The sequence below is a fragment of the Panthera onca genome, chromosome D3 (genome assembly GCF_046562875.1).
Source record: "Panthera onca isolate mPanOnc1 chromosome D3, mPanOnc1 haplotype 2, whole genome shotgun sequence".
Taxonomy (NCBI): domain Eukaryota; kingdom Metazoa; phylum Chordata; class Mammalia; order Carnivora; family Felidae; genus Panthera; species Panthera onca.
The window spans coordinates 64,185,567-64,211,804 of NC_138350.1; the positions used below are offsets into that span (position 1 = coordinate 64,185,567).

Consider the following 26,238-nt stretch of genomic DNA (forward strand, 5'->3'; position numbering starts at 1 on the left):
GATTCTCCTGTTGATATTACATAGTATCCCCTATCTCCTAAAGACACTTTGAGCACTACTGGATCTACTTGGTCCTATAACTCAAGAAGCAGAGCACCTCCCGCCTTCTAGAAAGCTTTATGTTTGTTTATCTGGGCCCAACTCAATACTGGTAACAGATAAATGGGTCAGATTAGCATGCACTCATGTCTATCTGTTATTTCTAGAATGCAGAGGCCCAGAGATGCTGTGCCCCTTTCTTAGAGGTGATAGGTACAAGGTGCAGGAATTTTTTCTTCACCTTTCAGGGAAATCTCAATATGCCCCAGACCACTAAACACCTAAAAACTTCCTCAAAATGGAAGATACCTGAATTTTTACGGCCATTATTTTCCACCTTTGTGGCTTCCATATGATTTACTAAGACATCTATCTAGGGTATTTGCTGCATTGTGATCACCATTTCTAAGTACCGTAATATCATTCATGTTACAGATTAGCATCATTCCCTGTGTAATGGTGAGAGAATCAAGGTCCCTGCATGCTAAATTGTGACAAAGAGTTGGTATCATTTGAGGTAAGACAGAGAAGCTATACTGTTATCCATGCCAAGCAAAAGCAAACTGTTTATAGAATTTCTTGTTTTGCTAACAGGTATAGAAGATAAAAATAATCACCAAAGCAGCAATAGCAGAATGCCAGACATCAGCGATTTAATTGGCTTGTTCAAGTGCAAAACAATAATAACAAAAACTACAACTGAACAGTTACATCTGATGAAGCCACTTGGTTGAGTTTACAAAAATTGACATTTATTCTCCAAATTCTATCTCTTTTGGGCAAGGCAGGAATGTATATTCCAAATCTCTGAACATATCACTAATCTCTGAAATTTTTCCTAGTGTGTTATATTGATTATGGGTTTCTACCAAACTACCATTTGGTTCTTATTATTGTACCTATCTTTCCAGAGGTCAGGAAGCCAACATGGAAGATTTTGCCACTTTCTAAGTGTGCTTACTCCAACTACTCATTCAGAAGCTAGGAACATAACTAGTGGTGTTTGGGGTATCACTGAACCTATTTTGAAATAGAACCTAAGCCAAAACGCCATTATTTTACCTTTATAAGCTTCTGCTTTTTACCTCTGTAGACTAAAAAGACATTTTGAATCCTCTAGAATTGGCATTAATTTAGATGTCAAGAAATCACTCAGAATTCTAGGTATTCCTCAGTGCATCACCACATTTATTAATGACCACAACTCAATCTGAGGAAGAGCAGGAGGAGGATACATGATATAAATGTTGGAGCAGAGTCCTTCTTCACTATGGTCACAAATTTTCCTTTACTTAAGAATCACAGGATCTGTGGAGTTGAGTCTGAGAATTGGGTCAGGGGCTATGACTTTCTACTGTGATTATGCCAGTTCAACCTTAAACTCTTTATTCCCTGGTCTAACACCTATAATCTATTTCTACATACAAACCACTATAAATTAACAAAATATTGAAATTCTTCTTGGGTATATGGAACTTTCTAATCATAAGTTATGCTTTATTCTTATCCTCCTGGGTTTTACTAGGATTTAAGTCTAATTATGGTTCTGGAAGTAAAGAAAGGTAGTCCATGGGTCTAAAAGAGAGTCTGCATTTCTTGCAAGGTGAGTACCTGAATTAAAATCACTATGGTGTGGTCACGTAGGAAACAAAATAGCGATGCTTCTGCTGGCAAGGGAGGCCCAGCAGGTTTGGGGTGTTGATACTTAAATTCATTGAAATCTGCCCAGATTTCTCCTCATGATTTTCAAGTTTCCATTCCTTCTTGGTAAATGCTGTAACTTTAATATAAGAGACCTGATAAGTCTACACATTCACTTTGAATTTCAAATTACCCACTCACAGGATTATATTTTTTATTGGGTTTCAGAAATATTGGCCAGTGGCTACAAGAAATAAAGAATTCCTCAAGACTGTAACTAAAGTCATAGTCTTTGTTTCTTATCCCATTCCTTGAATAACTAATTTAAAACCATGGTATTGAGTTTCTTTTTCCAAGCTTTACATTGCACTCAAAAGAAGCTGGCTCTATTCCACATTTCTTATACTATTTATTTCCACCATGAAGTTTTATTACTATTATTACTATTGCTACATAGCCTACCAAAGTCTTGCCTCCTGAGGATACATAACTCCAGGAAATTAGAAGTGATAATGTAAATAAATAAGTGTTTTGCTACTGCATATTATGGACTATGACCCATCTTCCACCTGCACTGAAGTTGTTACTGCCTCCAATTATAATCCTATGGGAGAATCAATATGACAGTTTCATCCTTAATGTTTAATTATCCCAGAACCAATTTGAAAAAAAAAAATCTACTAGTTAGAATTCATTCAAAAAATACAAGCCACTCTATTCCATGTATAAAGAATATATCAGGAAATAGGGGCTTATCAGAAGAACTTAGAAGCACAGTTTGGGGAAGCTGACCCTAAAGATCTTACCTGAAGCACCAACACAGAGAGTTTCAAGAACTTTCTGGAGAACTGTTTCAATTCTCAAAAATCCCTCAGAAGTTTGTCCCAAATCTCTCAGTTCTCAGAAGTAAACCAAGTGAGTTCTCTACATCTCACCAAGACCTAACCTTCAGTAATTCATCTGCCCCTGAATCTGGCTGTAACAACCTCCAAAGAATAGTGACATCCCATTATTTTCCTGTTACCAAATAACATGTGAACATCTCTCATTGACAAACTCTAACTTGAAACCCAGAGAAGTCTCTCACTTCCTCTCAACAATGCAGAAGACACCATAGAAGGGGATAGCAATAATACCAAGTTTGCCACAGGCAGCCTGACACAGTAGTCTATCACTTTCACATGATATGCCTTTAAATCAAGAGTTAGAAAATGGATCTCTGTATGCTAGAATTTTCACTGACTCTGCTTCATCGGTCTAAATCTTACCAAAGCATCCCCATTGAACATGGGAATTTTTCTCAGCCACTCACCTTGGCTACCTGCCTTTCCAGTCCAGCCTTGCAAAAAAAGAGTCTGTTAAAAATCTGTAAAAAAAAAAAAAGATCTTAAGTGTTTTAGTCATCCCAGGTGTTAGTGATGTTAATACTATTTCTATGAATTTTCTTTGTTCATTTCAAGCTAGAAAGACATTCAGAAGCTGAAAACAGAAGCTAATATTTGGAACATGGCAGAGTCACATGAGAACCTAGATTCAATTTAACTGTACTCAAGGGCATTTTTTATTTACATAGAGTTTACCTAGTATGGGATATAGGCTAAACAATTAGATTTTAACAGATTAGATTTCCCAGGCAAGGTGTTACCAAGAATTACAATGAAATGAATTGTCTTGACTCATAACTTTACACCTCCTGATCTATCTAGCTGTATTTTTCTCTTTTTCCTGAGATAATATTTATCAGAGCATATAAATAAGCCAGAGAATGAAATTTTTATTTTAGAAATAGAAGAAACCAAGAAGACTAGGGAAGATTGCTCACTTTTTAAAAAATACTTTTAGAATCATATGGATATATAACCTATTAAAAATAACATAAAATAAATACAAATAGCAGAAGAGATTTAGATTTGGGTTCAAACAATGTTTTTCTTGTCTGTACCAATTCAATTAGTCAGTAGTGGTAGCTAAGAAAGCTGTGTTAAAAAGGATTCTGAGGTTAAGGCCTAGCTCAAGAGGGGAGAAAGTAACATGATCAATTAGCAATGTCAGACCACAAGCCAGGAGGAGAGATGGTAACACTATACAGTTGCCATATTTTTGACATGGTTATGAAAACCTTGCTAACCAATAAAAGTTAGCACATTTGTCCATACAGTTTTCTCTAAATTATGATTTTATGTCATTCTCAAAAATCACCAGGGAGGAAAGCAGTCCAGATATTATTATTCACATTTTACAAAGGTGAACTCTGAAGCTTAGAAATCTTCAAAGTATGTTGATTGCAGGTAACTTGTTGAAATGATCACTTCTAGTAGACTAATATGTGGCAGGACCCACACCAAAACACACTGTCTGGGTCACACATCCAAGCGTTTTTCTAGTAGTCCATGTAGTATGAAGATAACTGGTTTACTTCTTTTTAGAAGCCAAGAAGAGGCATGAAAGTGACTCTTTAAAGGTATTATAACTATTTCTCCATAGGCTAAGGTTTAATAAGTAAGACGGCATCTAACATTGAAAAGATGTTAGAGCATCACGGGCTCATTCCTTATGTCTGTCCTTTAAGGCCAATGTATTGTTTCATGGGGACACATATAACTGAGGGCTGAATGTTTGACCTGGTGACTAAGAGCCTCAGCTAGTTAAGAAAAGGAGGGGATTGGGGGGAGAAGAGAGAAATAGCAATGCTGACCTAATTTGTGGGGATGGAATTACCCAATTGAGTGTTGTAAAGTACCTTGAAAAAACGTGGTATAAACGCTCACTAATATAACTACCAAAGCCAGCTTCATGTTGTTATGCCATGTCAAAGTTCTCACAGTATTGATCAGACATGCCTTGCCTGCCTGTCCACTTCTGTGAAGCAGCATGTTAAAAACTAACTCATCACCACATCCATTTTCCCACACCTATTCCTGCTCTCCTTGAATTCACTGTTTCATCTTTTTTCATGGCCTTAGCTTCACACCGTATTCAATTATGAAGAGATATTTGGTCCAGTCATCAGCATTCCACAAAATGTCATTAAACCATAACCAGGTTCCTTCTTTCTTTATGATCAGCTTTCTTTTGTGGCTGTCCTACCTAAGCACAGTAGCTAGGCTATATGCCAATGGCTATTCAAAAAATGCCAGTAAGACACTAACACCTCATAACTGTCTAGTCTTTTTATTTCTGCAAAGCAGTCTCCAAGCTACTCTCATAAAAACTATATGAGAAAGACAGGGCACGGCTGATCACTATGGGCAGCTGAGTTAACCAATACATGAATAGTTTAATGACTCCCAAGTTCCTATAAATATGAAAGGGCGCAAAAATACTCAGCTACACAGTTAGGGCAAATTAGTACAGTGCCTGATAAATCATAGACCCTCAATAATATTAGATGAATTAATCTATGAATGAAAGAAATAATTAAGAAATGAAAGCATGTGTTGGAGCTCTCAGCCCAATGCTCTTTGCACTTCATCATACTGATACCGTATTCTGTATCAGTTCTAACCTGGTAAGATAGTACTTGGAGAAAGAGTGCCAGGTTAAGGTGAGTCCTGCTCCCACTTCTCCACAACTCTTCTGAGCTGAGTAGGAGAAGGTGCCAACAAGCCCCGTTCCTGTAGGATTAATGCTCTTTATCCACAATCCCTCAAGGAATAATGGGATTAGAAAGTGACCATTATTTTCAAAGAGCATTTATTGAGGGCCAATTATAATAACTACTCATATTTGAAAATGTTTTGCCATTTGAAAAGCACTTTCCCATCCATTAGTCCATTTGTTCCTTCTAATAATGCTCTGAAGAATGTATCATCATTATCCCACATTTTACAAATGAGGGAAATGAGCTGGAGGGAGGTTAGGTAACCTGCTCAGGATTATATAGCTCATAAATAGCAGATCTGGTCTTCAAACAAAACCTACCAACTTTGAAATCAGTGTTGCTTCTATTGCGCTGTATAGTTTTCCAAAAATAGGAGAGTCATCTCTGGGATGATTTCCAGAGAAATGTAAAATTCTCCATCACCTCCATCACTTCTGTCTATACTTCCTTGAGCCCTCATACGACCACCTACCCAGACTTTCCCAGATTTATGAACAGGGCCCAAAGCAAACCCAGTAAGCAACTGGTAATATGCAGCCCATGAATTCAACCACATTCACTTCCAATGCGTGTGTATGTGATTTAGAGGTCATCTGGTAAAATCCTTTTTCTTTTATAATGCATTTTTAGATGACAGTGTCTTCAAGTGCTATCTTTCAAAAGTCTGTCGTATGCCAAAATGCAAAATTATATAAAAATATGGCAGAACTTAGGGAATTTAGCAGGGAGAGCAATTTAAGGTACATGAAGGCAAGACTGAGGAATGGTAGGCTCCATTTGTGAGTTACTAACCGAAAGGAATGAATATTCCAGAAGCTTTCAGTAAGAATTAGTACACTCACTCTTTCCTGCAAAGACGACTAGGTAACTTTTTACTTACAGGCTTACAAGATGCTGCAAGATGATAATGAATGAGAATGAATGGCTTCCAGAATTATTCAGTTAATGTCTTCCTGTTTTCCACAAGTTCATTTATTTCACATGGCTTTTTTTTTTTTTAACTAAGACAAGGTGGGTCTTATCCTTCCCACTGCAGGTGAGAGACACTGGCTCAATAGCAGTGACTTCATGCACTAGAGGATGACCCTGTTCTAAACTTTGCCAGTGTCTCTTTTTTGTTGTTGTTGGTCTGAGTTTTGTTCTGATCTGCTGTGTTTTTGGGTTTTTTTTTTTATTTTTTTGATGCTTATTTTTGAGAGCGAGGCTGAGTGCAAGCAGGGGAGGGGCAGAGAGAGGGAAACACAGAAATTGAAGCAGGCTCCAGGCTCTGAGCTGTAAGCACAAAGCCCAAGGCGGGGCTTAAACTGACAAACCAGGAGATCATGATCTGAGCTGAAGTCGGATGCTTAATCGACTGAGCCAACCAAGTGCCCCTGTGTTTTGTTTTTTAAAGGAAAGCTTGCTGATCAGCAAGGCCCAATGTGTCTTTCTATTTGTAACTCAAAGAATCTCAGACAACCCCTAAAGATCACATTAAGGATGTAGGTCCTCTCTCCCACCTTACCCTAAAGCTTACTGTCCATTTACTTTACAAAGAAAGTCATGAGAGGAGGAAGAAAGAATTTGGGTTTGAGACTCATCACTAGAAAAGAGATTGAGGGTTGGCTACTAACACATGGAAGTGACTAGAAGCAAATAGACCTGAAGATTACCATGTTTTTGAGGAAAATGTATTGTGAAATAAAACTGACTACTTCAGACTTAAAGCAACCTTTGAGTTCTCAAACTGGCACTATAAGCAATAAATGATGGGCAGCCCTCAAAGAGGGCAAACTCCCCAACACCGACCTCACATATGTTCAGAGAAAATGTTCAAAAGGGAGCCACCAAAAACAGTGCACAAAGGAATTTCTCCCAGATGCGTAATTAAGGTCTGATCCAAAACTTTCCCTTTACAAGGACTGCCCAGCAAGACTTCGTAGTTCTTGGGGAACTTTGTAGATGGGACTTACTATAGTCATTATCCTGTTCCTCCTTTACAACGTATATTGGAGATGGAGGGTTGGGTTGGTGTGTCAGTGGGGTTGGGAGGGCAGAAAACTTGTCCTTAGAGTACATAAGTCACCAGATCATAGGGAGTCACACAGGGACCTCATGGGTAGGACGTGCACGATCCAGAGTTCCTGCATGTTGAGTTTGATGCACTGAATGGATGGATTTTTTGGGCTGACTTCCATGAGGCAGGGACAAGTGTTTTCTGGAGAATTGCAGGGATATTTGAAACCCAGAAGAGTGGGCTGATTGACAGAGTGTTCCATGCTCACCACTGTCCATTCCTTTCCCTTCTGTGCACATAGTGAGACTACCTATTCCAGCCACACTTGAAATGGCACAGGGCCATGCTTTGAGTTCTGGTCAATAGAATAGAATGATGTATATCATGACCTGGCTTAGCCCATCTTTCCTGTCCACCTCCCCCCCCCGCACCCCCGCAACCTGCCAGCCAGAATTTAAAAATTCTAAAGCACAAAAAATGGCAAAACTACCAGATGAAAGGAATCTGGATCCTAAAATCATCATGTAGAAGGCAGCCCACTAAACATTGGGGTGAGAATAAATTAGCTTCTATTGTGTTAAGCCATGAAGATTTTAGGATGTCACTGTTTGGAACTTTGTGACACCTAATAATACATAAAACTTTATTTTGAATGCTGGGGAAACGGTTTGAATTTTATTCTTCTGTTTCCTGCAGCTCCTGGCACAGTTCCTGGTGCAGCTTCAGCACAAAGCAGGAGATGGACAAAAAAATATGTTTTCAATAAATACCCAAAGACATGAGTGAAGACAGCTACATTAGAATGTTGAAGGATAGGATGGGGATTCCCCCAATCAAATCAAACAGGGAAGACTCCTTAGTTGTTTCATCTGCTCAAGGGGGTTAATATCTCCTTCATAGGGATGTTCTGAGAATGAAATTATATGATAGATGAAAAGTACTTAGCACAATGCTGAGCACAAAATGAGCACTTAGTACGCTGTTCCATTATAAGCTGTGAACTCCACATAAAGTGGTTTCTTAGATACAACAAACCATGTCTCTGAGAACAGAGGGGCAGTTGTTCTCCTGAAATTAAATCCTGCATCTCATTCATGTTGTGTTATTCCAAAGGCTCAAGCACAATCTTTTTTTTTTTTTTTTTTGGCTCAAGCACAATCTTACACAGAGAGCTGTAGGTAACGGTGAATTGCCTTCTATGGAAAGGACAAGGAAGAGAAATTATTTGAATTATATTAAAAAGAAATACAAAAGTGAGAATGTAGATAATGCTAATAAATAATGCTGTTGATTTATTATTTCTGTGAAATATAGTGTTGTGGTTTTGAATCAACATTAAGAAAATGTTTACTGTTAAGTTTATTGTTAATTATCAAAAACTGAGCATAAAATTGCAAAAGGTCAGAATACTGCTGTAATTAAATATCTGTAAGGTCCAAGATAGAATAAAAATACATGGAACGACTCCATTCAAATCTCGAGTTATTGGAGGATAAACCTATGTAGATATCCATTGAACATTTCCAACTTGGGAGTATGAGGAAGGCATCTCAACACCCATCTCAAGTCCCTAGGAGTGTCCTTTATGGGCATTTAACTATAGTTAAGTAACAAGTATAAAAATATTTATTTTTTCTAATATTTCCATATATTCACATTACAAATAATTTAGTTATGAAGGGTAGAGGAAAAAGCAAATTATGCTAGCAATCTCTTGAAAATTCAGTCTCAAGACTTCAAAATAAAAGTATATTACAATAAATCAGAAAATGCTATTTATACTTACATGTGACATTTATTACCTGTGGAATGGGATGAGATGCAATAGAACAGATCTAAATAGGATCAAAAGGATTTAAATGTTACTGACTTAAGCAACTATTTCAATTCTGCAGCTCTCTATCATGAGAGACAATGGGAATTTTCAAAAGCAACCTCATTTTGTTCTCCTGGGTAAATGAATGATCTTAGGTGTCTCTAGATGTTGGGGGTGGGTAGTCCAGGCACATTTCCAAACACTCCACATTCTTTGGAGAGAAGATGTTATCACTTCTCAGTGTAGAGCCTTGTTATTAATTCAGTGAATCATGGGAGAAGAGAGTTGTGGGTGGGCCTCATGTTTCTTGAGCAGCCACAGCAGGGATTCAGGGTGGAAGTCAGGCAGGGATCCAGGACCAGCAAGGCTGGGAAAGGTGGTGATAGAGAGATGATTCTGCCTTGGCTTATGTGAGGGTGTGTTGTCAAGAAAGTCTGGGCTCCAAGGCTAAGTGCCAGCATTCCAGGTTCTTTCTCTTGGCCTAACAAGGAGACAAGCACAGAGTTGATCAAAACTTGCTCCAGGAATGCACTGAGAACACTGACTGTCATCTGGAACCGATTGCCCAGGGCAGGTCATCAAGATGGGAGTTCACCTGAAAGCCCAGGGTGTGGACAGTCCTGGGAGCAGACAGCCTGGAGAACTGAGGATCTGATTAACCAGGTGAACACTGGCAGACATTACATACTTGGGCAAGCAGAAGGCTGCATTTCAGAATGTCAGCTCCAAAGCAACCAGTAGGACTAGCAGAATTGTCCAGGTCATGGAAGGTTAGCAAAAGTGACCCTACAAAAGCAGAAAATACCAAAGAAGCAATCTGATATTGGAGAAATGTTCTTTACCTGGTTCTGTCCTTCCCCTGGAAGCTGAATAGTCCTTGACTTGTTCATTCATCCATTCATTAATTCATTATTCAATATTAAGCACCAGTTATGTGCCTGTAATAGTCCAGACACTGGGGAAGTAGCAAAAAAAACCAAAACAAAAACACAGTCACAGCTCTGTCCTAACAGAGCTTACAGTCCACTGTTAGTGGGGGAGACAAGCAGAGATAAATGTTTTAAAAGTAAAGAAAAATGTGTGGTTTGTCAGAGAAAATGGAGAAAAATAAAATAAGACTAGAGGTCAATAGAATCCAAGAGTTGCTATTTTACTTAGGATGAAATACATTCAGCTCCATTTCTCTGCCTGAGGATTTTCCCTCTGGAGCTAGGGAAGTATGTTCAGCTCATACACCGGGCTGCTTAAAAGTACCAGTGACCAGGGGCGCCTGGGTGGCGCAGTCGGTTAAGCGTCCGACTTCAGCCAGGTCACGATCTCGCGGTCCGTGAGTTCGAGCCCCGCGTCAGGCTCTGGGCTGATGGCTCGGAGCCTGGAGCCTGTTTCCGATTCTGTGTCTCCCTCTCTCTCTGCCCCTCCCCCGTTCATGCTCTGTCTCTCTCTATCCCAAAAATAAATAAAAAAACGTTGAAAAAAAAAAAAATTAAAAAAAAAAAAAAAAAAAAAAAAAAAAAAAAGTACCAGTGACCAGAAATTTGACACCCTGGGGCAACCCTCTATCAAGGAGAGATGTAACTTGATGGATGGATGCCTGGGTTTTCTGTCCTTCTGTGGGACAGCTCTGAGGCTCATTCACACAGATCACCATGCGATTGAGCCCCATTTGCACACAGTTTGCTGACACACACTTTACTGCTTTTTCTTCTTTCTGGCCTTTCTGCTTCCTAAATCATTTCCAAACCTAGTTACTTTCCCTCCATTTCTTTCAACACTACTTTCTGGGGGGATCCAAGCGCAAAAGGTAACAGGAGGGTGGTAGTTCAGATGAGAAGCTGTCAGCTATTTTGAAGTTTGAAGTTGAATGTGTTGTAGAAGAATAAAAGACAAAGAGAAAAAGTTATCTGTAATTTCACATTTAGAAGTAAATATTGTTAGCCTTTTGATACATATTATTACTAGCAGTTGAGTCTGCTTGGATATGTTGGTACGTGTGTATGTATACATTTTACACAAAAAGAATCATACTACACATGCTAGATTTTAGCTGATTTCTCACTTAATATATTACAAACATATTATTTTTCAGGAAACTCCATGAATATATTTATAAATTCAAATACTTAAAGTTTACATAGCATATTCTACTTCACATAGTGTAAATTTTAAACTAATTCCACTGTTGAATATTTTGTTTATTTCCAATTTCTCAATACTATTAACAACACTTCAGTGAACATCCTTGTACAAACATCTTTGAACATTTGTCTGATTATTTCTTCAGGATAAATTCTAAAAATGAGCCTTCTTGGTTAAACCATGTTTATAATTTCAAGTACTTTACATATTGCCAAATTCTGCCACAAGCTTTTACTCATTTACATTGCTATGACAGTGTGTTTCTCTTTAATCAAGGGCAATACCCTGATGAGCTTTTGGAGGAAGGGAGGGAGAGAGAAAGAGAGATTGATTCTGGAGTGTACCAAAATCTGTTTCTATTAATTATTTAATTTTCATTTTAGTTGATGCTTAATTTTTAGAACCTATCAATTTAGTAATATTTAATTAATTGAAAGATTCTATGGTGATTTATGAATATGAACATTCTAAAATATAAACTATTTTCAAAGAATCATTTTTCTTATAAAATAAAACAAAAATATTACCTAACAAAAACTGTGCACCATTTTCTCATTAGAATCCACGTTCTGGTTCCCTGTATCCTTTTATAAAAGAAATAATAGATTTCTCATAGGCATGAGGTAGGCCATAGTGGTTTCCATAATTCTTAGCAATAACAAAAATTTTCCAGAAGAGTAATCTATTAAACTCCACACAATTAACAAACTCTGATCTCGAAAATAACAGCATCACCTTTGTTTTTATTTTTGCCAATCCTTTGAGGGAAAAAAACATACCTGGTATTTCATATTGTTTTAATTAATATTTCTCTAATTATTAATAAAATTAAAACATATGTAAATATATGTGTAAACACACACACACACTTTGTTTTATTGTTTTATCTTATGTTCCATTCCCCCTCACCAAATTTACTGAGAGATAATTGACATGCAACATTGCGTAGGTTTAAGGTATATAAATGATCATTTGATATACATTTGTGAAACAATTGACACAATACGATTAGTTAACAACTCCATTTCTTCAAATAATTACAATTTTTTACATGTGTGGTGAGATCATTTAAGATCTACTCTCTTAACAACTTTAAGTATATAACATTGTAAACTGTAGTCACCATGCTGAATATTATATACCCAGAACTTACCTTACAACTGGAAGTTTGTACCCTTCAACCAACATCCCCCCATCACCAGACCCTGGCAACTTCCATCATACTCTGTTTCTATGAGTTTGGGCTATTTTTTTTCTTTTTATATTCCCATATGTAAGTAATATCATACAGTTTTTAAACTTTCTCTGTTTGCTTTATTCCACTTACCATAATACCCTGAAGGTCAATCCATATTTTTACAATTGCAGGATTACCTTCCTTTTTATGGCTGAATAGAATTCCATTATACATGCATATATATACACACATGTAAACTTCTTTTATTCATTCATAAATCAATGAATGTTTCCACATTTTCTTTCACCATTCATAAGTCAATGGACATTTAGGTAATTTCCATGTCTTGGCTATTGTAAATAATACTGCAGTGACAATAGAGGTAGAAATACCTCTCTAGGATAATGATTGCATTTCCTTCAGGTATATACCTAGAAGTGGAATTACAGGTTCATATAATAACTCTATTTTTAATATTTTGAGGAACTTCCCTACTATTTTCATTAGTGGTTGCACCAATTTCCACTAGCAGTGCAGTAATGTTCCCTTTTCCACATCCTCACCAACACTTGTTATTTCTTGTCTTTTTGGTGTGATGTGATATCTCACTGCGCTTTTCATTTGCATGTCCCTGATGGTTAATGATGTTGAGGATCAGTTTGGGTCCAAGGCCCATTTTTAACTGGATTATTTATTATTATTTTTTTAGGTTTTTATTTTAATGGATTATTTTTGTTTTTGAACTGTATGAACTCCTTATATATTTTAGATATTAACTAATTATCTAATACATGGTTTGCAAATATTTTCTCCCATTCTTAATCTTAATTTGTCTTTTTATTTTTTCTATTTGTTTCTTTTCCTGTGCAAAAGCTTTTTAGTTTGATGTAGTCTCATTTATGTTTGCTTTTGTTCTTTGTATTTTTGGTGTCATATCCAAAAAATTACTGCCAAGACCAACATCAAGGGTTTTTTTCCCCTAAGTTTTCTTCTAGGAGTTTTACAATTTTAGGTCTCATATATAAGCCTTTAATCCACTTTGAGTCAATTTTGTGACTAGTATAAACAGGGGCCTGATTTCATTATTTTGCATGTAGGTTTCCCAATACCATTTATTGAAAAGACTATCTTTTCCCACTGAGTATTTTTGGCTCTCTTATCAAATATAGTTGACCATGTATTCATGGATTTATTTATGGACTGTCTATTTTATTGGTATATGTGTCTGTTTTTATGCCAGTACCATACTCTTTTAAGTACTATAGCTTTGCAGTATAGTTTGAAATCAGGAAGTATGATGCCTTCAGCTTTGTTCTTTTTTCTCAAATTTGCATTGGCTATTCAGGCTCCAAAAAAATTGTATGGATTATTTTTTTCTATTTCTATTTAAAAATGACTTTGGAATTTTGATAGAGACTGAATTGACTTCATAGATGGCTTGGGTATTATGGATATTTTAACAATATTATTTCTTCCTATTCATGAACACAGAATATCTTTCTGTTTAATTGTGTCTTCAGTCTCTTTCATCAATGTGTTACAGTTATAAGTGTACAAATCTTTTATCTCTTCAATTAAATTTATTCCTAGGTATTTTATTATTTTTGATGCTATTGTGAACAGAATTACCTTCTTTATTTCTCTTTCAGATATTTTGTTGTTAGTGTATAGAAATGCAACTTATTTTTGCATGTTAATTTTGTGCCCTGCATCTTCACTAAATTTGTTTGCTAGTTCTAACAATTTTGGATAGAGTCTTTATGGTTTTCTCTATATATGATCATGTCATCTGCAAACAGAGTCAAGTTTATTCTTCCTTTCTATTTTAATGACTTTTATTTCTTTTTCTTTTCTCATTGTTCTGACGAGGACTTACAGTACTGTGTTGAATAGGGGTGGTGAAAGTGAACACCCTTTTCTTGTTCCTAATTTTAGAGGAAAAGCTTTTGGCTTTTCACTATTGAGTATGATGTTAGCTGTGGGCCTTGTCACATATGGCCTTTATTATGTTGAGGTATGTTTCTTCTACATCTGATTTGTTGAGAACTTTTATTATGAAAAGGTGTTGAATATTGTCAAATGCTTTCTCTGCATCTATTAAGAAGTTCAGATGATTTTTATGCTTTATTCTATTACTATGGTGTATCACATTTATTGATTTGCATATGTTGAATCATCCTTGCATCCCAGAGACAAATCCCACTTGATCATAGTGTATAATCCTTTTAATGTGCTTTTTAATTCAGTTTGCTAGAGTTTTGTTGAGAATTTTTGCATCTATATTTATCAGGAGTATTGGTCTGTAGTTTTCTTGTAGTGCCATTATCTGGCTTTGGTATCAAGGTAATACTGCCTCATAAAATGAGTTTGGGAGTGTACCCCCTCTTCTATTTGGGGGTGGGGATAGTTTGAGAAAGATTAGTATTAACTCTTTAAATGTTTGGTAGAATTCCCAGATGAAACCATCTGGTCCTGGGCTTTTCTTTGTTGGTAATTTTTTGATTACTGATTCAAATTCTTTGGTCATTAGTGGTCTGTTAAGATTTTCTATTTTTTTATGATTCAGTCTTAGTAGGTTGTATGTTTCTAATAAATTATCCATTTATTCTAAGTTATCCAATTTGTTGGCATATGATTGTTAATAGTAGACTCTTAGGATCCTTTGTATTTCTATTGTATCAGTTATAATATCTCCTCTTTCATTTATAATTTTGTTAATTTGATTCTTCTCTCTTTTTTTCTTTGTTAGTCTAGCTAAAGATGTCTCTATTTTGTTTACCTTTTCAAAAAACTAACTTTGTTGTTGTCTTTCTAGTCTCAATTTCCCATATTTCTGCTATAAACTTTATAATAAATTCCATCCTTTTGCTAACTTTGGGCTTACTTAGCTTGCTCTTCTTTTTCTAATTCCTTAAAGTGTAAAGTTAGGTTTTTTATTGAAAACTTTTTTTTTTCTTAATGTAGGCATTTATCACTATAAACTTCCACCTTAAAATTGCTTTTGCTGCCTCCCATTAAGTTTTGGTATATTGTGGTTTTGCTTTCGTTTCTCTCAAGATACTTTTTGATTTCCCTTTTGATTTCATCTTTGACTCATTGGTTGTTTGGGAGTGACCAATTTAATTTCCACCTATGTTTCCCTACTGTGAATTTTTCAGTTGATTCTATTGATTTCTAGCTTTACACCATCATGGTCATAAAATATATCAGATATTATTTCAGTCTTCTTAAATTTGTTAAGGTTTGCTTTGTGGCCAAACTTATGATCTATCCTGAAGACTCCTTCATGTGTGTGCTTAAGAGGAATGTGTATTCCAGGGGTGCCTGGGCGGCTCAGTCAGTTGAGTGGCCAACTCTTGATTTTGGCTCACGTCACAATCCCAGTCAGGCTCCACGCTGAACATGGAGCTTGCTTGAAATAACCTCTCTCTCTCTCTTTCTCTCTCTCTCTCTCTCTCTCTCTCTCTCTCTCTCTCTCTCTCTCCCCTCTGCCCCTCCTGCATTTACATGCATGTGTAAAATTATGAACACAAATAAATTATACACAATAGAGAGTGAAAAACAGTAGCCTTAAAGAACTTCAAACTTCATCCTTCCTGCATTCCTCGCTCTTTCTCTCCCTCTCTCTCTCTCTCTCTCTCAAATAAAAAATTAAAAATTAAAAACAAAGAACATGTATTCTGCTGCTATTGGATGGAATATTCTGTATATGTTAGGTCCATTTGGTTTATGGTGTTATTCAAGTCTGCTGTTTCTTTATGAATTTTCTGTATGGATGAACTATCCAATGTTTAAATGAAGTATTGAAGTTCCCAACTATTATTTTATTGCTGGTTATTTTTCCCTTCAGTTCTGTTAATATTTGCTTTAAGTGTTTACCTGTTCCAGTGTTAGGTGCATATATAATTGTTATATCCTTTAGATGAATTGACCCCTTGATCACTCACTGTAAAGTGACCTTCCTTATTTCTTGTGACTAATTTTGACTAAAAGTCTATTTTATCTGGTATACATATAACCACTCCTACTGTCTTTAGGTTACCGTTTGTATGAAATATCTTTTCCTATCTCTTCACTTTCAACCTATATGTTTCCTTAAGCTAGAGTCAGTCTCTTGTAGACAACATATTGTTACATCTTGCTTTTTTATACATTAAGCTACTGTGTCTTTTGATTAGAGAATTTTGTCCATTTACATTTAAAGCATTTATTGATAGGTAAGGACTTACTATTATTGCATTCATTGTTTTCTGACTTTTTTAAGTTTCTTTGTCATTTCTTCCTTTCTTATTGTCTTCTTTTGTGATTTATTTTTGTGATAGCATGCTTTAATTCCTTTTTCTTTATATTCTGTGTATCTACTTTAGACTCAAAGCCAAACAGGGCTTTAACTAAATCCTCAGGGATACAGAGCTGTTTCTGTGTCTGTAGCCAAGACCACAGTCAATGAATCAACTGCCTGGTTGCAAGCCTGCCTTCTAAAAACAGCTCTCTTTAGTCTTGGACTACACTGGAATTTCACAATCTCCTTCCTGGATCCCAAAGTTCCCAGGAAGACACTTTTGTCCATGGATGGATGCCAAATTATTGCTGTTGAGGGATGGCTGCACATGAGGGGCACCTTATTCAGCCATGTTGCTAATTCATGGGGGCCTTTGCTCTATTTTCTTTATTGAAGTAACTGCTTCTTTTCTTATAGATTTGAAAGAGCTTTTTCATAATAAATTTAACTCTTTTGTAATGAGAAAAAAAATAAGCATATCTTAAAAACTGTAACTGAATAAAACAGATTATTTTATAAATATTCACCTCAGATTGTTGTTTCCCTTAACTTCTACTCCCACATACAAAAAAATTTCATTGCTAATGGTTAGACTAATTTTTCTTCTAATCTCCAATTGGCTCTCCATTTGGTGTTACACTGAGAAAAAACTTATCTTGAATTTTCTTTTAGTTTGCTAATTGATTCATTTTTTTAGCATTTGAATTTCTAGTTTACCTGAAAATTATTCTTATATAAAATTTAATGTTTAAAGTTTTATCAACATTTTCAATGTCATGTACTAAATAATGACAATAATAATAATAGCTTACCTTTTTCCCCAGTATCTACAATGTACCAGATATTGTTCTAAAGACTTACATACATTAACTGATTCCTCTGATTTTGTCTAATTTGAAAGCCTATTTTTACCATCAAGTAAATTATTTTATGTCTTGGGTCTATTTCTTCTCTGGAATTTGATCTCTAAAGCAGATGTTACACAGGCAGCTAGAAAGGGTTTACCTCCTCTGATCTCAACAGGGTGAGAGATCTATCCAGGGAAGGATACAGTTTAAAGCTCTTTCAGGCTACTTTTTTTTTTCACTCTCTACTGTGTATCTTTTATTTGTGTTCATAATTGACAAGGTGTTGTGTTTGATTTATTTTAGTTTGGTTATTTTTTCTCCCTATAAAAGTGATACATATTTCTAAGGAAGATACAGAAAACCTAGAAAACTAAAAGACAGCTATCATTCTACTACTTTTAGTCTTTTGGAGCATTTCCACTAGTCTTATTTCCTAGCATAGTTGGTGGGGGTAAAGGATTGTTTTGTACACTTGTGATTATATATGATTTTAATTTTTCATATAACATTATAATATTATAATGTTAATATTTTTCAGTTAGCATAGAAGGTTTAAGATTTATGCTATTCTTCTAATTTAAATAATAGTTATTATAATTTAACTAATTTAATTATTATCCTAATGGACATTTTGTTTGTTACCTTTCTTTTGGTAGCTATGTAATGCTGCTGTGAACATCTTTGTGCATAAAATTTTTCTATGTTTAAAATTATCTTCCCAGCATATGTTTCCAAAAATGACTGTATAGGGCCAAAACCCATGAACACCTTATAGCTTCTTTGGTCTTTGGTCACAGATCCCACCTTTATTTTCAGTCTTTTTTTTTTTCCCACAAATTAAGCAAATCTGTTCTGGCTATATAGATGAATTCCTGATGTACAGCTTAAATGAAAGTTATGTGTCTGTAAATACAATGATTTCTGTCATAATTCCAAGAATGATCTGCATTAGAGTTTTGACCAAGAAAACAAGGCTCCATAGTAATCAATACAAATACTGTCAGGTCTTATCATTCATATTGGGGGAAGATTGTCTTGTCTCCCTACATTTTGGAAACAAGATGGGGAAGGTTAAGGCAAGGCTACAAGATTGGGCTGCATTTTATAAAAGAGGACTATTTCTAGAGAAAAAAAGAAAGAAAGAAAGAAACCTGGGCAGGAGGACAGTAGCACTCAAAGAAAGAACGATTACTATGGATTCAGCCCAATATGGGAGAAAGGGAAGCTGGCAATAGATAGCACTGCTGGAACTAGGAAGTGGGGCACTAACTTCTACATCTATCTAGCAACAAAAACTCTTTCACTGGGTCCTGAGAAGACTTCATTTAAAATATCAACTTAAGTCATTAGTATAGTTTCTTCTACCATATTTACTTTGGAAACCTAACTAGAACTGAGCCTACAAGTGAGAAAGCAGATGCGAGCCCAGCTCTTAAGAGCCAGAGGCAGCCTCAGGGGAAAACAGGCAAAAGATGGCAGAGCACACTGTTTGCAACTGAATAGAGGGCATCACACTCAAGATCTCATCACACTCAACGTCTCTATGCATTGGAAAGGACCCTTAATAGAGAGTCTGAGCCCAGATCCTCACTATTTCAGTGGCCTTATACAAACTGCATAAGCACTGTTCCAAATCTCCTCAATGTTGAGGAAGAAGATAGTACAAGAAAGACTCATTAGAGGACAATGTGAAAATAAATTGTGATATACTCAAAGAATGGAATACTGTTATAAAACTGTGAAAATGAATGAACCACAGACATCTATCAAAATAATATAAATCAGATATAAATAAAATATAAAATCAAAAGAAAATCATACTGATGAACCTAAACAATATAAAGTTGAGTGAAAAAGAAAGTCCAAGAGCTTATATGTAGAATGATACTTTTTTTCCCATTTAAGAATACTTTTTTAAAATGATATTCAGTTTTAGATGAAATGTAACAATATATTCTAAACAATATGCAATTTTAGATACACACATATATATAGTAAAACTATATTTCCAAAGGAAGGAAATTATAACACACAATTCAGGATACCCATTACCTCAGGTGGGAGGACAATGTGTGTAAGGGAGGGAGGGGCCAGTAGGCAGATGAGAGTTTCTGATAATGTTCTAGTTATCAGGTTGGATAATAAATCTACAGTGGTAATCACGATTCAGTTAATAATTAAATAAGAAAATAAATAAGCCTATTACTAATACCATCCTATGATTTTTATTTATTCATTCAGCAAGCATTTGATGGATTTCTGCTATGGGCCAGAGGAAAATAAACAAAACAAAACAGATGTGTTACACGTCAGTTGTGCTCTTATGAAGCAAAATAAAGCAAGACAGTGGGCCAGAGAGGGATAAGGGCACAATCTCAGGTGGGGTGATCAGGAAAGGCCTCCCTAAAGAGGTGGCCATTAAGGAAAGACCTGAATAACATGAGGGAGCAAGCCATGTGAGGGTCTGAGGGAAGCATGCTCCAGGCAGAAAAAGCATCAAGGGGAAATCTCTGAGCCAGACATGTGCTAGTCATCCTTAAAGAATAGTGAAAGGACAAGGTAGGTGGGATGAACAAAAATGATAGAAATTAAATAAGAGGAGAAAGGCCCAATCAGGAAGGGTCCTCAAGGCTGTGGTGAGGACTTTGCATCTTACTTTAGCTATGGTGGGAATTCACTGGAAGGCTCTGAGCAGGGAATTGACAAGAACTGCTTTACCTTTCAAAAGGATCTTCCTGTCCACTGTGTGGTGAATAGACTTTTGACGGTCTGAATTGAGCAAGACCAAATCTCTTCACACACTGCTGTATGTATTTCTTTTCCAATACTGACATGCTAATGGCCAGATCTCAAGATAAAATTGCTTGCTTGTATATGTATATAAACAAATCTATCTCTCTCTCTCTCTTTTGTGAGAGAGAGAGACACTCACAAGCATATTGATAGTCATATATTATAGTTTCAATAGATAATACACTAAAAATCTGGAAGCTAATGAAGTGTATAAAATATTTAGCCTACATATGTGGTTTCATGTACTTCTAGTGTTAAAAGGAATTTAATAACATTTTATTCTACAAACAGAGCTATTTGCTACATGAAAATATTTGACCAATGAAAGGTATGAACTTGCGAAATTAACACATTTGTGAAAGACAATTTTCTTTTATTGACTAAGAGCCTCCATATGAGATGTGTCCTCTTGGCTAAACATCAACTTTGTGAACAGGCATGCAGACAAAAACACAACTCATAGATAGGCTAATATTTTTTTCTTTGTAGCAGGCAGATCTATCTTGAGCCATGAAGTGACACTAAGTCTTGGGTCACTCAAGGCTTTTCCCTTGTGTTTTACCTTACGTGGGCAAGTATATATTTCAGGATGTGGGACACAAGCCCTTGTAAACAAGGAAACTTTCTGGATTTGCAGATTATTCTTGAGAATCACTACATCACAAATCTATTACATTTAAATCACTCTGACACAAATATACAAATTCTTTATTTTTTTAAGTTTTATTTATTTAAGTAATCTCTATACCTGACGTGGGGCTCAAACTCGTAACCGAGTCACATGCTCTCCCAACTGAACTAGCCAAGCGCCCCTACAAATTATTTCTAAGGCCTAATTCTTCAGGGTTATTTCCTTGAATGTGGAAAATCTCATGAGCAATTCAAATGTTATACTTTCTTGCAGCACAAACTCCCATATATGTTGAGAATATTCCTACCTTATCAATTTTCTACTCATTCCTTGGGATGACCAGCTGAATTCTCTGCAGGGATCCTATATTTCAAAATCCAGATAAAGGCATTTTGCAGGCCTCCTATTCTGAGCCAAGCTAAAATCCTACCAACCCTAGGGGACTGTTGGTCATCCTTCTCTCTAACGCCTCCGAATTAGTCACCTCTGCTATGCAATCTCACATTTAATTATACAATATTGTTCTCTCTTGCATAGGGTAAAAGTTTTGACACTAATCTGATGCAAAATTGTTACGTATTTTCTACATCTTTTCGGTCTTTTACCAGGTTCCTAGTAAAGTGCTAGTAAAAGGTTCCTAGTAAAGTGCTAATTACATATAAGATAATAAAGCATCTGGATTAGAAAAACAATAGCAAAAACAAATATATACATATTTTAGATTACATATATTAATATTACATACATTAAGATATAATATTAGATTGCATATATTAATATTAATGTTAGATTATAAACATTATATTATATACTAAGATTAAATATATTAATATATGTATTTGATTAAATGAATATGCTACCTGCCTATGATGTACTTTGGAAATTGTGGAATCTATACAACTGCAATGCATTGTTACCTATATTAATATTAAATCGAGTTAAGTACTAGACAAACTACACAAGCTACTACTAATAACTCATTCTAATTACCAAATGTTAACAAAGTAGGTTGGGCCACCAAGTCAGCAGTCAGGTACATCTTTGGCATTTAGGAGGTCAGGCTTTGCATTACTGGGATACTGGAGAAGTCACATTGACCTGAGCCTCAGAGAGCCCTCCAAGAGACCTGGCCTCTGGGCTCTGCTGAGCCTGCTGTAGGGAAGGATTGCTGCCTTCCTAGGGGAAAACCTTACCCTTTGTCAGGATTTGACTGTGCATGTCTTCTTTAGCTGTGAATGTTCATTATTTCTATTTGTACCTGAGCCTATATTTATGGATAATCTATTGAGGGAGGAAATATGGCTCAGGTGAGTGGGAGTGACAGGGCTGTATTTAATGGCTACAGCAAATAACCTTCTAACGGCCGAAAGAGTGTCATATCTCACAGTTATGATGTCTTCAAAAGGTGATATTTCTGGCTGTGTCATCATAGCTGTGAAAAGCATTTTCTCAGCATCTAAGAAAAATGGGAAGACCGTGGGTTGATGGAGGTACACTCTAGACAGATTGGCGTTAATCACAACACCCCAGCCTCAACTTTTGTCTACTTTTAAGGAGAGACATTTGGGGTTGGGGGAGGGGTGGGTGGGAAACATGTAGACTTCCCACATTTTAAGGTGGGTAGTTCATGGTAATGCAACCATGGTGGGGCCATGCTTTGGGAAGATGGGTTAGCAGCACTGATTTTCTGTGATGATCCCCACTTCCCTTCCCCACAGCTCTGTTCCTCCTATGCTTTGACCCATAGTTCTGCCTCTGGCGAGTACCAGCAAAGCCTGGAGTTTTTGGTCTATCACCTTATCTCACCTGCCAAGCCTATCAAAGTTCTTTATGTGTCCAATCCACCTGTAAATGTGAACTGAGTTCTTCACAATGTACCAAGAATGATGTTCGATGTTATAAGGACACAGGAATTATAATACAGAACACTCATCCTTTCCCTCAGGTAATTCTCTGGAGACACACATTCTACAGAAGCATATACTTGACTGACACTGTAAACTTGCACAAAGATATTCACTGCATAATGTAGCTATGAATTTATTTTCTCTATTTTTGTCACTCTTGGAGTTGTAGCATAAGGATCACTTAGGGCTACTAGTTCACCCTGCTACCTCCACGAGAGCTGTTCCTGAAAATGTATCCTTTCCTCTTCACCTGGCTGCCCTCTAGATCTGACTCAATCATACCTCTTTCATGGATCTAGTGCATGTCACTTTCTGCTGTCTTTAACACTTTGGGCCCCTATTGTTCTAGCATACTCTATTCTTGAATCTTTGACCCAGAAATTTTGCACTACATTAGTATACAAACGTGTACTTTTGACTGATTGTTTCACATAGTTTATCCCTGAAAACCTATAGAAGAAAAGACGTATTGTACATTTCTTTGTACTTCATGGTATTCAATTTAGATTAGGTATAGCTAAAACCTCTTGGCATATAAAAATTTGATTTCTGGTGGGAGTCTTAAATTTCCCGCTTTCTTAACCACACTCTGAATCTAATTAATCATCTCACTATAATATAATTATTATGTATCTGTACAAAGAATCTTTTATTATCCCCATGTGCTGCAAATAAGATTCAGGTTGTTTATCTATCTAAAGCCACTTACAGTACACAGGAAAGTGTTCTTTTAGCACACCTTTATTTTCTCATGAAAAAATAAAAAAAGGGGGATAAGGAAAAGAATGTGGATGACCTCACATAGTTAATTTCCAAACTGTAATAGCAATTCAGTGTATTAATCACAGAGAAAAGGTCTCAATCATGGGAAAAGATAGAGTTTAGGAGAATGTCCAGCACATAGAATGAATTCAATAAATATTTGCTATTATATGATATGTATTATTATTATACCTATTTATTGTTATTAGCAATAATCATGCCTCAGATAAACTTCATTGGCTATGATATTGACACTGTGCTCCATTATTATTATTATTATTATTATTATATCAGAATCATGTGGGAAGCTATTTTTTCCCCTAATTTCACAAAACATCCTTTCAAACACGTATTCAAACAAATTGGGGAGGAAGAGAACAGGCATAAAGATGCACAATAAGATTTGGAATAAGTCTCAGATAATTCTGGTGCATCTCCCCTGCCCACCCCTTATAAACCCTCCATACACACACACACACACACACACACACACACACACCTCCTACTATTGATCCAAGGAACCCAGACAATATGATCAGTACTCTATTTCTGAAGTAGAATTCAATTAACAAGCATAAATTGATTCTTTGTTATTATTTTGTTCATATGATGATGATAAAATAATAAAAGTGACTTGCCACTTTCCGTTATCAACACACACTTTGGATATGGTCCTATAATTTCTCTGGTTAGTAGCCACAGCAGTTGGCATGACTGCAGAGTGACTGGGGGACTCCACATAATAAAGGAGGAATGTTGACCCAAAGAACATAGCCACATATGTCATCCACAAAATATGTGATGCAGAGGGCCCACTGGCAGTTTGATTGCTACTTGTTTGGAAAATGTGGCAGGATTTCTTGTGGTTCTGTTGCTGAGGAGAGTTGTAGTTATCCCAAGTGGGTGTCAGCAAAGTTTTGGGGGCATGCCTCTCCATCATGCTTGTGTCTCTATAAACAAAAGCTCAAAAGGAATTAAGATCTCTGTCACATGGCTCTAAAAGAGGGTATCATTTTCCAAGCTACACACGCAACAGCTGAAGTGTTTCCCCTTAAAGCAATTTGCAACTTGCAAAAGTTATTGTTCAGCTCTTGGATTTCCCCAAATCTAAACAAGTAGGAATAACTCCAGTAGAGAGCCTGGTGGAAAATATTACAGGCTACACTCTATGCATGCATAAGCCTTAAATCAAAGGCAGGACAGGTAACTTGGTTCTGTTTGTTTACTGGGGTTTCCATGAGCGCATAAGAACAATATCCCATTTATTGTACAGCTTTCTTGTTTCAAGTTATATTTAAATGTTTTTATTCATCTCAGCCCAGACTTTTCCATCAGAGTTTCTATTTCTTTTTTAAAAAAATTTTTAATGTTTATTTATTTTTGAGAGAGGGAGAGAGACAGAGTGCAAGAGGGGGAAGGGCAGAGAGAGAGAAAGACACAGAATCTGAACCAGGCTCCAGGCTCTAAGCTGTCAGCACAGAGCTGATGCAGGGCTCTAACTCATGGACTGTGAGATCATGACCTGAGCCAAAGTCGGATGCTTAACCAACTGAGACACCCAGATGTCCCAGAGTTTCTATTTCTAATGAGCCTTTAGGTACTGAAAGAAGTGAAATTTTAGCTATTTGTAAAAAAAAAATAAATGCAGGAAACAAATAATTCAAGAGAGTTATCTACACAAGTAGGTATTTAAGCATCAACATTCATTCTTATATTAACCATTTTTAATGAAAGTATTCTTTCCAATCCTTTCAAACCAATCGTGCAAATACCTGCTACAGACCTCATGTGAGAAAACAGGGTCTTCACAACTTATTGGGGTTATGTAGATGTGTTCCCAGATTAAAAGCTCTCAACTGTTGTGCTCTGAGATTCTTGCGCTTGGTTTGGTTTATATAGCTCTTATCTCAGGCCATGATCTGTCACTTTCACTGGGCAGCATATTCAACTATGACAGTCCCTTGTCTATTTCTATTCTTACCACTGCCATGAAATCCAAGCCAAATTGGCTCTACAGGGGACCTTCAAAGGGACTCTTCTAAAAGGTAAATGCTCAAATGTACATATAGATATTTGTGGAATCTGTGTTGCTACTGAGAGCCATTGTTTGCTTCTTTCTGTTTCTGTGTTCTGTGTTCTGATGGTGAGTGAGATTAAAGGTAGTGAAATCCCAGATAGGTGAGATGTTACTGACCTCTCTAGACTATCTTTATTTTGCAAATACCTACTGGCTTTGTGGAGTTTCCACAATGACAAGACAGAAATCATCTAATAATACCTACCATCTATGACACATCCACCAATGCTAGATCTTTAAACTGAATGATCCCACTGGATTCTCACTACTACAACTAAGAATGTTACTATGACAACCTTAAGAGAAGTAAGTGAAGTTTTAGAAGTGAAGGTATTCTTCCAACAACACAGAGCTTGTTAGTTGCAGAAATGATATTTGAACCTAAATGTGACTTGTCTCTAAGGCCTGAGTTATTTCCAGTGACCTTACCACAGATAGTCAGTAATTGAAAACATTTTAAACTGTGGCAAGATTATACTGAGATTGTATTTCCCTGTCTCTTTGCTAAAGTTTTTTTAAATATTATACTTTA

General features: G+C 36.2%; 2 long non-coding RNA genes across 2 annotated transcripts; one reads left to right on the forward strand and one right to left on the reverse strand.

The window, feature by feature from the left end:
- The first annotated feature begins 473 nt into the window (after window positions 1-473).
- Window positions 474-1,962, forward strand: LOC132665119 (uncharacterized). The gene is made up of 4 exons (XR_009603982.3): window positions 474-556; window positions 634-768; window positions 1,565-1,642; window positions 1,909-1,962. It is a non-coding gene; the product is annotated as an uncharacterized LOC132665119 (long non-coding RNA).
- Window positions 1,963-11,755: 9,793 nt separating this feature from the next.
- Window positions 11,756-25,668, reverse strand: LOC144613948 (uncharacterized). Its single transcript, XR_013551451.1, has 3 exons — window positions 25,413-25,668; window positions 22,346-22,416; window positions 11,756-11,813 (listed from the first exon to the last, which is right to left on the reverse strand). It is a non-coding gene; the product is annotated as an uncharacterized LOC144613948 (long non-coding RNA).
- Between the last annotated feature and the right edge of the window lie 570 nt (window positions 25,669-26,238).